Raw genomic sequence first — 10,481 nt, 5'->3', positions numbered from 1 at the left:
CGCGATGAGGCAAGTGACCCTGCCGTCGCTCGTGCACTAGCAGTCGTAGCTTATGTCAACGCCGGCCCCCAGATCCGAGATGTCGACGGCGTCCATCACGTTGTAGTAGCAGGGGCACGTGAGTTGGCATTACGGCATTGGGTAAAAACCCCGTTGCCCAAACTCATACCAACTATGAAAAAATATGTCCGCTAAAAAACTTATACTCATGACAGGTATATAATTTTATTCAAACTCATGCCTACACGGGTTTTGGGTACCCAATAGGTTTCTCATACCCGCTAACATCAATATAAAAACAATTCATCATGTAAATGACAGTCAATATATTAACAAACCAGGATAAAAGAAACAAGTGATAAACTAATTTGAGCTTAAATTTTGTTACATGAAGTTCTGTTCAACTAGAACATATTCAATTAATAGTATTATGAGACATATTTGTAAGTTATGTTGATTTTAAGATGGGTTTTAAAAACCCATGGGTTTGTGGGTATGAGTAGTGGAAGAACAAATACATGACCAAGTATCCGTTGGGTTCCCATTTGAACCTATTAACAAACTCATGGGTAAAGAAATTAGTCCAAACCCATACCCTAATAGAGCACAAACCCACCGGATTTCGGTAGCGGCTACCCATTGCCATCTCTAGGCACGTAGTTGTCGTACTCGGGCGGGCACACCTCAGCGCGGCGGCGAGGTGTTGCTTCCGCACGCCGCCCCAACCGAAGCCCCCGCGAATGTTGTTCTTGTCGTCAATGTCAATGTGATGATGGCACGGTCGACCGAGCCTCACCGCACCTGGCCACGCCCACCTCATCTGCGGCCTCGTCGTTGTCCCCTCACGGCGCGTCGCTAACGAGAACTGGCAAGCAATACGACAGCACGCTTCCACCAACTGCGACCACCACCGCCACGCGGGGAGGTAGGAAGCGCCGACGCGGGGCACGGGACCCGCGCGCGAGCTGGGTGATGGAGTTGGGCCACACGTACTTGCTCACATGCGCGACGGGGCTCCTGGTGGACCCGCTCTTCCTGTATGTCGTCGTCGTCAACGAGTTGCTCATGTGCGTCTTCCTTGATGGTTGGTTCACGGTCATGGTCACCACGCTCTCGTGCGCAGTGGACGCCATGCCCGCCTGCCGCAACAACGGCACCGAGGAGCGTGTTCGCCGAAGTGGGGACACACAAACGAGGAGGAGGCACAACCGGGGCGCGACGGCGTGCCGATACGAGGGACAAGGTCCAAGAAGGGGGTTTTTCTTAGGCACGCCTCCACCCTACTGTTGCGCCGCCGAGGAGCGTATTCGTCGAGGTAGGGAGACACATAAGTCGGGAGTCGGGACCAGCGAGATGAGGACAGGATGAGGTTGTGTAGAAGGGACACGGAGCGGGCGTCGTCAATAGCGTAGAGTTGTTGCAGGCGCCACGAGTTGCAGGCGGTTGTGACAGAGGGAGGGGACGACAGGGTTTGCGGCGGAATGAGGATGGGTTACAAGCGACAATAGCGAGGGGGAGGGCGGAAGGTTGCGAGTGAATCGCGGAATCCAATTTCACGACAGTGGAAACTTATCCGTGCACGAAACGGCTCCGTGCACGAAGTTGCTGCATTATATTAAATACGAAATTAATCATTTTCAAGTTTAATTACCAGATAACAAATATTGTACAATTTTTTAAAACCCTAAAAACTAATGTGTAAAAGTTAAATAACTCAATCTCTACTCATTTAAGAGTGAATTTCTTCGTGTGTCATCCCCTTCGTCTGCTCGCGACTTCTTCAAACCGCTCCTCTCTCTCCTGCATCGCTCCTCTTGACCGCCTCGCTCCACGATTCTCCACCTACCTGCGTTAGCAACCACCATCACCCGTCCACCTCTTCATCCACTCCACTTGGCAATTTTTTCCGCTTGTTGCACCTTCTTCCCCTCGTGATCCACCTCGCCACGGGCTTTGCCTCCGCCGTAGCGCACACAATCCCCCTTTTCATCGTCGTCGTCGACGCCGCCAACCTCGTCCTCCAACCTCGTGCTCACGGATGCAGTAGCTGCACACACGTATGTGCTCTCCCCCTCTTCGTTGTCGTCAACGCCGCCGCCCTACCCCTCCAACCTCCTGCTCGCGTCGGCAACGCTCCCGGTAACAACACTGTGAACTGATGATTGTGGAAAGTCATAAATTTGTTTGGTTGAAACAACTATTAACTATAGATTTTATAAGAGAATGTCAACTTGTAACATGGATAACATGAATATGTAAAATCTGGGGTAAAAGGTGATTCTGGACTATATATATATACACACACATAGAGAAAGATAAATATTGTACTTTCAATGGTTATTTTTTCAAAATAAGCTTTATGAATTATATATTATATATCATAGTATTTTCCTACCATATCTCTTAATATCTATCTATGTTAAATAAAACACTAGTTTTCATGTTCCACCGTCGTCGTGCTCCCCGACATTTAAATGGTAAAAACTAAAATTATATGTAAATGGAAATTTGAACCATAATTGTTGGCTCAAAACTAGTGATGTAGATGGTACATATATTATTCGTCCGTATTCGAATTCGAAGGTCTGATTCATATTTGATTATGAGTACTAAGTATCCGATCTTTATCTGTATTCTCAAAGTTGGATATTAAAAGTCACCTAGAGGGGGTGAATTGTAACACCCTGAATTTGGGGGTATAAAATTTCTTTTCTAATATCCACCAACTTCAGGTGTTACTCTCTTAGTTCTTCGCTTTCCCTTCCCTTTTTCCTAAAAATAGAGAATTATTTTGTTTTATATTAGCGTAAACCTAGTGGAATGAGCCCTAGAGGCACTTTGGTTGTTGCATTCATGTCGTTGCATGGTGTTTCTAAGTGCAAAATGTGTTTCAAACATGTTAACATATCTTATAGAAGTGCTCGGTAAATTTTCATATTTTCGGAATAATTTTCTATTTTTCGGAATATTTTTCTATTTTCCGAAAACCAAAATCTATTTATTTGAGGAACTTAAAAATGTTTTTAGAAATTCTAATTATGTTTTTTTAGTTCATTAGGTTCCAAAACATTTATAGGAATTTTTTTGGAATTTTTGAAAGCATATATAATATTTTAAGCACAAAATATGGATTTATAGGCTTTTCCGAATTTTTAAAAAAGGTAAAATCCGAATTTTAACCGAATTTTCATCTCGTCCGAGCCCTAGATATATATACATGTCTGGCTTCATCTCGTCGAGCCCGTTCCAGAACACGAAACATTTTCTCCAAATCCGATCCCTAGCTCCTGGTATTGCTCGCCGAAGTTCGGAGCGGTTGCAACTTCGGCGACAACTCCGGCGAGCAATTACTCTCAATCCGTGCATCGTCTGCCGAATCCGAGGGTACCGCTATGTTCGTCTCGTCGAGGGCTTCGTCGCAGCGCGTTCGGTTCGTCGATTGGATCCCCGAATCTCCGGCAATCGATGGATTTCCTCTCGGTTCCGGCGAGGGTCTTCTTCCCTTGTGAGAACCTCCATTGTTGTACCTAGGGTTTCTTCGTGTTCTTCGTTTTCCCGTCCGTGCAGGGCCTCTCTCACTCTCCCCTCACCTCCCCGGCGGCGACGCCCCTCCCCCTCCGTTTCTCTTCCCCGGTGGCGCCCCTTTCTCCCTCCCCGGCGGCCGGCGACGGCGTTCGCGCTCCCTCGCCCCGCGCCCGGGCGCGCCCCTCCCCGGTGGCTGTGGCCGCGCCCCACACCCCCGGTGCGGCCGCACCCGCCCCCGGTCGGCCTGGCCTCGTCCTCCCCTGTGCAGCCCCCTTCCCCTCCTCTCTCTCTTCTATGGATGGGAGGAAGAAGATGAGGAGAGGAGGAAGAAGATGGCAGTTCTGTAAATTACAACGCGCGAATTATAGTATGGTTTAAAACATTCATAACTTTTGCGTTTTAAACCCGATTCGATCGATTCAAGTTGCGTTAAATTCGTATTAAAATTATCTTAATTTACAAATATTTATCCCACTGTTGCACACATTATTTAATTTATTTAAACGTTTGTTTAACGAATGGCTACTGGAACGACAATTCAATTTTAAAATCTAATTTATGAATTTGATTTGCGCATTTATAATTAGTCACCAACATGATTAACCTTAACTAAAATATTTCTCATTAATAATTGCTTAGTTTAATGACGTTGTTTATTTATTAGTTTCGTGTATCGTGTTCGTCCGCGCGTACCGTGCACGTGCCGCGGTGCTGTTTCGCGCGCGTCGTCGCGTGTCGTTCGCGAGTGTCGCGCGTGTTGTTCGCACGTGTTGTCGCGCGCCTTGCCGCACGCCGTTCGCGCGTATCGCGCGTTGTCCGCGCGCGAGATTAAATTGTTCACTTTGAATTACTCATGTGAGTTAATTAATTAATTATTTAATCATCAACTATTAAAACAGTAAGTTAGTCAAAACTAAATAGTAGTATTAATTTACATTTGATTAATATCGATTAATATAACTATGTTGAATTGGATGTTCTAATTAGTAATTGTTTAACGTAAACGCGCTAACCCCTCGACCATAGCTTCGTCTATCATGGTTATTTTCCTCGCGTAACCGTAGATGCGCTCTCTATTTTATATTGCTCGCTTTTATAACATTTTATATTGTATGGTGTAATATTCTTATACATATGTATATGTTTGTTTGCTTGTGCATGTTCGTCTTCGCTTCGCGTTGCGATTAGACCACGATTCGTTTCTGAGCTTCGAGGAATCGACGATCAAGCATGGCGACCAAGTGATCGAACTCTTCGAGTTCTACGAGATCGAAGACCTTGGGCATCTGTTTGATGAAGGCAAGTGTCTTCTGACCCATTATGTCCTATTTACTTTATAATTCACTGTCCCGCATACTATGAACAACATAAGGATTGACTATCTTTCTATTTACCTTGTCCTTGATTACCTTTTGGGTTACTATGGTTAACTTCATGCTAGCGCTTTACTTTACTCAATGAACATGATGAGATACAATGATGATACTATGGTTTTATTCTGGATATGATGATATACTTGTGGCATTTAAGGGGACTCGAGCTATTTCTCGAGTGCCTCTCCGTAAGGACTGGTTCGTTGAATGACCGCCCGGGAAAACAGTGCAACCATGAGGGTGGAATGGGACGCCCTTAGCTGAATAATTAGAGGAACTAGGGTGTAGTTCGCTTCGTCGTCGTGTCGTTAATGGGACTCGGTGTATGCGGCTCGCTCTGCCAAGGTTGGTTCGCCCCTTGGGAAGGAGTGCGGTGCATTTAGGAAACCTAATGGGTGGCTACAACCTCAAGGAATCTTTGTAAAGGCTTCGTAGTGAATCCCTGGCCATTCACCTTGGGAGTGAATAAGGGTCTTGCAAGCCCAGGCTAGAGAGGGAATCACGACTTGTGGGTAAAGTGCGCAACCTCTGCAGAGTGTTATGAAACTGATATATCAGCTGTGCTCGCGATTATGAGCGGCCAAGGGAGATTCATTGATTAGAGACACATTGATCAGAGATGTTTGGTTTATAGGTGATGATGAGGATGATGGTTTTGATTATGATTATGGTAATGATTTCTGGTATTGTTTCCGTTTGGAAAGGATACTTTTGGGTTAACAACTTGGGTTAATGCTAAAACTTGGCTCTCTACTAGTAATAATAACCTGACCAACTAAAAGCAACTGCTTGACCTTAACCCCACATAAAGCTAGTCCACTTCAGCCAAACGGGACATTTGCTGAGTACGTTGATGTGTACTCACCCTTGCTTTCACAAAACACCAGGTTGCCTTTGGTGCAATCTATGCTCAGGTAAAGAGGGAGAAAAAGGCGTCGAGGTGGATCTCTAGGAGTTCCAGGACTTCGACGAGTTCGAGGATTAGGCTAGCGACCTCCCCCAGTCAGCTGCCTGTGCTGGGTTGTTTACGTTGGCAACGTTTCAATTCTGTGTACTTTGATTTATATTATGTAAATGGCTCTAGTCTGTAATAGTATTACTTACTATTTATTGTAATTCGAAGCATTGTGCTATGATGAGTCATTTATGTAATCGCTGTGTACGTGAATTACTGATCCTGGCACGTACATGGTTCACATTCGGTTTACCTTCTAAAACCGGGTGTGACATAAGTGGTATCAAAGTCGTGCTGACTGTAGGACCGCTAGCCTAGAGTAGCATTGGTCGTTTTAAGGACTCATTGACTATTACTTCACCTCATCCTTGATGTTGTTTCAAAATATTAGTCACCTCGACTAATTCTATGTTGTGCTCCTATATGCCCCCTTGCCAAAAGTATTTTTATTCTAGTATGGTCTATACTTTTCTCAATCTACTAGATTTGATCTCACTCTTGTGCTTGCGACATCTTTGTAGATGCCCCCTGACCATAACCCTCTTGTCTTTTGGGGTTCTTTCCTCTTTCGTCATTAAATTGCTACCATCTGGCAAACTCTTGTCCTCTGTATTGACATACTTGTATCCCTGAATTCTTCAATACCCTTGTTTCAAATACTTGCCTCTAAATTTCTACTGCCTACTTAAACATTTTAGTTTATATGTCCATGACCTTCGTATCTTTTGAGACCCTTTCCTCTTCCATTATTAAGTCGCTATCTTTCGACATTTTCTTGTCTCTTGGTATTGGCATGCTCGTACCCCTAGATTCTTCAATACTCTTGTTTTAAATACCCACGTCTGAATTTCTCGTGCCTACTTAAACACTCAAGTTTATATGTCCATGAACTTCTTGTCTTCTGAGACCCCTTCCTATTCCGTCGTTAAGTCGTTATCCTTTGGCCTTTTCAATTCCCTTGTCTTGGCATGCCTGTATCCTTGGAATCTTGCATACTCTTATATCTTTATGTATGCTTATCTTCATACCCCCAGTATTTGTTTAAGACATTACAACTTACATGTTCTTGACCACCCTTGTTTATTAATGATCCATGAGTGATCATTTCATTTTGCACACCTGTGGTAATCTCGTTATTTCCTTGTAAATTCCTTCGGTAATGAATTTTTACTTCAACTATTCTGTCGGAACCTCACTTGTCTTATCCTTGATTGTTTTCTCCACCTTGCCATTTGGTGAGTCTTGCCTTGACTTTGTCCATGGATTATGCTTTTCATCATTATCACATTTACCCTTATCACCTTTGTATCTTACCTTGATGTTTATCTTATACTGGCCCTTTAAAATCTCCTCTTTTCCATCTCAATCTGAGTGTTGTACTTTACCTACTTTTCCCTTGGTCGTATCCTCTTCCTCATCGTTTGTGAATCTTCAACTCCATCCTTTGTGGTGTCTCTGTTTAGCATTGCCTTGACCTTTCCCATCTCTCGACCATACCTTGGTGATGACATTATTTCTGTTATCTAAAATCTCCAATCTCCTATCCCAAATTGAGAACGGTGTTTTACTTATCTTATCCTTGGCAATATCCTCTTCTTTACCACGTGTAAGCCTTGACATACCTCCATCCTTTATTATGCTTATACCACTGGCTCTTCTACGCCTTCATCGTTTCTCCTATACCCTTGTCTGTTATCGCCTTTGGCCCTTGCGATATTTATGTCTTCTACCTAAATGCTTACCTTGAACTTATCCTTTAAAAGCCTCTCCTTTATTTTGAGAAAGTTTGAGTTGCGAGTTACCTATCTCTCCCTTGATTTCTTTTCACTTCTTGTCGCCTTACAAGTTTTGTGTTAATTCCATCCTTTCTTGTGTTTTATTTGCTATCACCATCACCTTGTCATCCATCGATCTTGCCTTGATACTCATCTTTATTCCCACTCTAAAAAAATCTCCTCTCTTCCACCTCAATTTGAGAGTGGCAGTTTACCTATCTGGCCCATGGACGTACCCCCTCCTTTTCCATTTGCAGGTCTTGTATTAACTCCATCCTTTGTGGTATTTATATTCTTGGTTCTTATGCACATTTACCTCCTCTCATACATCCTTGTCTGTTATCACCTTTAAACCCTCGTGATACCTATGCCCTTGCCACATGCCTACTTTGAACCTACCCTTTAAAGCCACCTCTTTTTCATCGCTATTTGAGGATAATGCCTCACCTACTTCACCATTGATTGCTTCCCCTTCTTTGATGCCTCACAAGTTTTGTCTAAAATACATCCTTGGTTGTGTTTGTCTGTTATCACCTTAACCCTTGTCATCCCTTGATCTTTACCATGATGCTTATCTTGCACCTGCATTTTAAAGCCTCCTCTCCCATTTCATTTCAAGAGTGATGTCTTACCTATCCTGCTCTTGTTCGTTCCCTTTTTCCTCTATCGCGTTGCAAGTATTGTCCTAAATCTATCTTTTGGTGTGTTTTTGCCTTTTACCTCCCTTACCTTTGTAATCTCTAGATCTTTCCATGATGTTATCTTATGCCTACCTTTTGAAATATCATCTTTTCCATCTCGATTTGAGAATGGTGTTTTACCTATCCTGACCTTGGTTGCATTCTCTCCCTTGTCGATTACAATCATTGCTTTAGCTCCATCCTTTATTATGCTCATGCCCCTACCCTCCATGTCTTATTACCCCTTGCCTTTTGTTGGCCTTAGAGTAGTTTCCTTTTTTAAGGAAAGACCATCATTTAATTAAAAGGAACGTATAGCAACGAGATGTTTGTTGCTGTGTGCTCATGATGTTTGTCCTTCTGCTATGACTTATTTGCTTCTTTGGAATGAGTGTTGATGTGTTGTGGCCCTTGGTCCGCAATGGAATCTGTTTACTAGGTGAGTGCCATAGAGTAAAGTAGTTGGGTTCTCCCCCTGCTCTCTCTAATCCGTCTATACTTACCTTTTCTCGCTATTCTTTCCTCTTACACCGGTCCATTTGGCAATCTCCAACTCCTCCAAATCAGTCAAGATCAGAGTCGACGACATCTTCATCAAGTGTGTATCAATGCTCCTATTAAGGGGGTTAGCCGCTAACCCCATGAAGACAATGCGATCAACATCAACCAACAAGATCAGAGTGGCACAACGAAAGCATGTGTGGGTCCTAACCCACAGGTCCAGGAGATCCTCAAGAATTGCATCAATCGGTCTGAAGAATCTGAAGGTCAAAGCAACCAGTCCACAAAGTTAAAGTTGCCAGAGTCAAAGTTGAGTCACGAGAAGCTATGAAAGACTAATGAACCAATCTCATTTTTTTGCTAGCCTCTTCTTGAATCTCGAGGACGAGATTCTGTTAAGGGGGTTAGATTTGTAACACCCTGAATTTGGGGGTATAAAATTTCTTTTCTAATATCCACCAACTTCAGGTGTTACTCTCTCAGTTCTTCGCTTTCCTTTCCCTTTTTCCTAAAAATAGAGAATTATTTTGTTTTATATTAGCGTAAACCTAGTGGAATGAGCCATTGAGGCACTTTGGTTGTCGCATTCATGCCGTTGTATGGTGTTTTTAAGTGCAAAATATGTTTGAAACATGTTAACATATCTTATAGAAGCGCTCGGTAAATTTTCATATTTTTCGGAAAATTTTTCTATTTTCCTGAAACCAAAATCTATTTATTTGAGGAACTTAAAAATATTTTTAGAAAATGTAATTATGTTTTTTGAGTTTATTAGGTGCCAAAACATTTATAGGATTTTTTTTGAAATTTTTGAAAGCATATATAATATTTTGAGCACAAAATATGGATTTCTAGACTTTTCCGAATTTTTAAAAAAGGTAAAATCCGAATTTTAACCGAATTTTCTTCTCGTCCGAACCCTAGATATATATACATGTCCGGCTTCATCTCGTCGAGCCCGTTCCAGAACACGAAACGTTTTCTCCAAATCCGATCCCTAGCTCCCGGTATTGCTCACCGAAGTTCGGAGCGGTTCTAACTGCGGCGAGCCATTACTCCCAATCCGTGCATCGTCTGCCGAATCCGAGGGTACCGCTGTGTTGGTCTCGTCGAGTGCTTCATCGCAGCGCATTCGGTTCGTCGATTGGATCCCCGAATCTCCGACAATCCATAGATTTCCTCTCGGTTCCGACGAGGGTCTTCTTCCCCAGTGAGAACCTCCATTGTTGTACCTAGGGTTTCTTCGTGTTCTTCGTTTTTCCGTCCGTGCATGGCCTCCTTCACTCTCCCCTCACCTTCCCGGCGGCGGCGCCCCTCCCCCTCCATTTCCCCTCCCCGGCGGCGCCCCTTTCTCCCTCCACGGCGGCGGCGGCGGCCGGCGCTCGCGCTCCCGCACCCCGCGCCCGAGCGCGCCCCTCCCCAGCTGCTGTGGCCGCGCCCCGTGCGCCCGGTGCGGCTGCGCCCATCCCCGGCCGGCCCGGCCTCATCCTCCCCTACGCAGCCCCTTCCCCTCCTCTCTCTTCCATGGATGGGAGGAAGAAGACGAGGAGAGGAGGAATAAGATGGCAGTTCTGTAAATTAGGACGCGCGAATTATAGTATGGTTTAAAGCATTCATAACTTTTGCGTTTTAAACCTGATTCGATCCATTCAAGTTACGTTAGATTCGTATT

Source organism: Zea mays, chromosome 2 (assembly GCF_902167145.1).
Source record: "Zea mays cultivar B73 chromosome 2, Zm-B73-REFERENCE-NAM-5.0, whole genome shotgun sequence".
Lineage (NCBI taxonomy): Eukaryota > Viridiplantae > Streptophyta > Magnoliopsida > Poales > Poaceae > Zea > Zea mays.
This window is presented reverse-complemented; position numbering follows the sequence as displayed.